General features: G+C 36.4%; 1 long non-coding RNA gene across 1 annotated transcript in view; it reads right to left on the reverse strand.

Moving 5' to 3' along the window:
* Positions 1-1,478: 1,478 nt before the first annotated feature.
* The window catches only part of LOC107660810 (uncharacterized), a 7,431-nt gene continuing 4,412 nt past the window's right edge, over positions 1,479-4,497 (reverse strand). The window contains exon 2 of the long non-coding RNA XR_001631045.1: positions 1,479-2,038. This is a non-coding gene — a long non-coding RNA (uncharacterized LOC107660810). The remainder of the gene's footprint in view (positions 2,039-4,497) is intronic.

A 4,497-nucleotide genomic window follows, 5' to 3' on the forward strand; every position in this document is an offset into this window, starting at 1 on the left:
AGTATCATTGTAAACCTGCAATTTTTGAGAAATTACAGATTTGGAATGGCCTGCTTCTCTTGCAAAAGCTGAAAGGTTCATCCCTTTGGCCTTCATCTGGACACCTCCTGTCGCAGGGTTTCAGTCACTTTAGAGCGGCCCACCATCTTGCAATCTCAGTGAAAATTAGAAGGAATGTTGCCAGTTAAATATGGCTTGTCATATAATTAAGGAAATAAGCACCAGGTGCCAGATTAACACCAACAACTTGGAGGTATCTGTAAGTGTTCTCTAATTTTGATCAGTTCTTTTTCAAATATCTCATTTAAAGTTTTTCATACTGTGCATCAAAATACAATTAATTTATGAAATATGCTTTAAAAACTGGCCTTCTACTCCTGTTAGGATAACTTCAAATAGGACTAAGAACTGACCTTGAAATTTAGGAAATTATAGGTTGTTCTCTAATTTTGATTTATATAACTATTATACTTTTTCAGGACGTTTTGATGAATAGAAATTTCAAAAGAACACCATTTATTTGAAATAGACATTTTTGAAACAACATAAAAAGTCTTTGTAAAAAGTTGATATTATTTTGTTTTTTTGCTCAGAACTACATTTATTTAACATCATAATAACGGAGTATGTTTATGGTTATATCTGAACAGAATGTAAAATTGTGTTGAATTGGAAGACAAAGTATAAAAAAGAAAGTAAATAGGGTAAAATTTGAATGTATGTTGACTTATGTGTATAAAAGCTATATATAAGCTTTTAAAATTGGAATTATAATTATAGAAAATAACATCATACTAACTGAATATGGTTATGGTCATATACATTATTTTTTATATTATTTAATCATTTTTATGTAATAAAATGTACATATATATATATATATATATATATATATATATATACAGTATATGAGAAAGTATTCCAAATATATATTGACCACCCATTGACCACCACTTCTAAAGCACATGTGCAAACCACGAAGCCACAGCTCCAACAGAAGGAAAATCACCTGCAAACCAACTAAATTTTATGAGATTGAGTGACCCATCCTCTTCAGATCATCTTTACTTTCCCTCCATCTCCCTATGTCCCTTTATCCTATCTTTTCCTCCGTATCTGTGCTCCCTCTATTTCCATGCACCTCTATGTCTCTCTTTTTCCACCCCTGATCCTTCAGAGGAAGCGCGGATTGGAGGGAGATAAGGGAGAGAGGTCAGTAACTCAGCTGCATGTGCTCATTTGAGACGAGAGGGTCAGCATGACGGCCCGGCACTGCCGTCTGTCTCGACCGGTCGGACGCACAGATGATAACTATCCCAGCTGCTGGAATGATTGACTGTCATATATAATATGGAAATACATTTTGAAGATCTATCTATCTATCTATCTATCTATCTATCTATCTATCCATCCATCCATCCATCCATCTAGACATTGGAGGGTCTGGAAAAGCATTAGCATTCAGTTCTCAAAACCAGTTAAAACCAGTTGTTTTATTTAAAACAATATGACACCGTTATTTACAACCAGACGAAAAATTATCTATACAAACATGACACAATAACTTTGGTCATTCTCCCCTTAAGGAAACAAAGTTTATATAAAAAAAAAACAAAAACAAAAACAAAAATTGTGTAAAGTGAGTAGTACAAGTCTTTGAGTCCTTTGGAGACCATATTCCTCTGTAAACAGTGTGAAACCTGAAGAGTGATGGCTCGAGCTGGGTCATAAGAAGTGTTTGATTTCCGTACAACATCCGTCTCCAGCTGTGTCCACACCTGGATCTGCTCTTACGCTCAGGTATGCGCAGGTCTTTCTAGTGTTTTTAGTTCATTTTGCAGATTTTTGGATACACAAGGATATTTTTCAGGTGTGTAGCAGTGTTGTGTTTATCTGACAGAGGGGGAAGCCAGTAGGTGAGTGGGCTTGCAGGGGATCGGTGGTTTGACACATGGGGCATTAGTGGTGTTGAAGTGCTTCCTGAGCTGAGCCACACGACTGCCGTTCGTCAGACCGCTATCCTTATTTTTCACCAATCCTTCAGAGAAAAAGAGAAGAAAGACTGTGTCTTTAGACATGGAAACAAAACAAGATAAATGTTGATGTCTTTCCAAAAAAGGATACTTGAAGACTCTAAAAGGACACTAAAGAACCAAATGATATAAGGAGTCCATACAATTGATACATTTATGCATACCAAAGTACACATGAAAAAAAAAATACAAAATACAATTTTCATAATTCACAGTGTATAGTATGTGTACAGTAAAACAGCAAAGAGCTTGTTTACATTTTAGACAAGTCAAGTTGCCATACTGAACAGGACCACATACTGCGGTCAGGCCAGCCATGAGATGGCAAAAAAACATAAACCAACCGCCTTGACCTGACTGCATATACCTATTACAGTACATGGATCCATTCAATATGACTAAACACAGCAACATACACAAGACAAATCAAAAAATTATCCAGAATGTGTGTGGAAACAACATGAATGTACTTAAATGTGTCAGACATGCGCTCATACATGGTTTTTGTGCTTCAGTAAATAAGACTCACACTTCTTTACTACTAGTGAGATGCTGGTTTGCTTTATCCAGCCGAGAAGCATATTTCATCTAGCCATATGGTGGGATGTTTTCAATCTGTATTTCACACAGTGCCATGCGTGAGGCAGGGTCGTGTCTACGTGGTGGCCAGGGGTGGCACCGGCCACCCCTGAAATTTGGCTGGCCACCCCAGGTGCCCCCCCTACCAGATGTCTTGCCATAGGCTTGTTTTTAGTACATTTTTATTTTTTCTATAGTGTGATCTTAATGATAATGTCGAGAGCGCATAATGTTACGCGATCCATGTGCAATCTCTCCACTCCCAAGCGGATTTCCTTCACTCACACAAAACTGGACGTGTGCTTTTAATGCTTTTAACATCGTTCCGCAAATACTGCTCTCTCTGCCATCTCTGATGCAATCAGCCTGGTTTTCTTTACATTCGCGCTGTTTTGGACTGATTGTTTGAATGCATTCACTTACTGGATCATTGGAATGTAAACTTTCCCGGAGTTTATGGGTTTAAAATGATCTGATTGCAATCAGAGAAGCGAAATCGGGTAAAAGGTTTAGAATAGAAAAAGTGCTTCAGTAATTTTGCGTTAATTGTGTTAAATTATTTTAACCCGTTAAGGATTTTTGAAAAGGAGAGTGACAGCAGGCAGAAGAGAAAAAAGTGAAAGGGAAGAAAGTAAAGGACGAAGAGAGTACAAAAAATCACGTGAGAGTGAGGTAGAGGGTAAAGGCTATGGGAGTGATGACTCAATTTGAATGTGTTAAACAGGGTTAGACAGGTGGTCAGGGAAAAGGTGAAGGGGTGAATGAGGTAAAAGGGGGAATGGGATGAGACGGGGAGGACGCTTGTGGGGATCGTGGGTGACTTCAGAGACAGATGCTGTGGAGAGTGAGACTCAGAGGAGAGGCCAGTGGGTGGAGAACTATATTTTTAGACTCTCCCTGAGGGGTCTAAGCCTGGAGTTCTGCCCCCTTCACACTTTTCCGGTGAGACCGACTCTCTGCCATCACTTTTTTCCTTCCGCACTGATGCGGGGGTCTTTACTATGTCCTCTACCTGCAGTTTTTCCCCCTTGTATTCATGTGACGCAACCTCTATATCTGAGTTGCAAGCATCGGCATGGCAACACAAGATCGTTCACATAATAATCACTAAAAATGTCCAAACAGGTGCAATGTGGCAAAGTCATCAGCAATAACACACTCTTCCAAATAATCTAAAGAAATTCAAAACAATCTATTCAGTTCCGACAATGCAATGCAAGACATTTTGGGGACATTGACACTCATGTTTAAAAGTTTAAGTTTAAAACAATAATTTGTCTTTTCAAAATGTAATATGAACTGTAATATAAATATATGTAAATATGTCAATTATAAATGTAATATAAATTTTAAGCAATTTATATCCTCTATTCCAATCTGAAACAGGACATGTTAAAATTTTGTATATAGGAAATCCCAGAATACATTGACAAGCTTAATGAATAATGAAATGAACATGAAAAAAAAAATCCATTCAAAAAGCAAAAAGGATGGACAAATATGAATACATATATAGTTTTATAAAGGGCTAAACAAGAAATATTATATCAAATCTGAATATAGCTTGTTAGCCTGAATATATAGATACATATCTTGATATATAAATGTTTTTGTGTTTCTTATTTTATTATATACAGTATATTCAGACTTATAACTATATATTCAGATTTACTTCTATACATATAGCTATTCATGATTTATATTCATATACTCAGTTTTGTATATATACATTTAGAATTATATCTATATTCCAATTTACATATATATATATATTCACACTTATAGGCCTAACAATATATTCAGATATAATTCTTTGGACCTTCATCATATACACACACACACACACACACACACACACACACACACATATATATATGTCTCTCAC

The sequence above is a fragment of the Sinocyclocheilus anshuiensis genome, unplaced genomic scaffold (assembly GCF_001515605.1).
Source record: "Sinocyclocheilus anshuiensis isolate Anshui unplaced genomic scaffold, SAMN03320099.WGS_v1.1 scaffold1289, whole genome shotgun sequence".
Lineage (NCBI taxonomy): Eukaryota > Metazoa > Chordata > Actinopteri > Cypriniformes > Cyprinidae > Sinocyclocheilus > Sinocyclocheilus anshuiensis.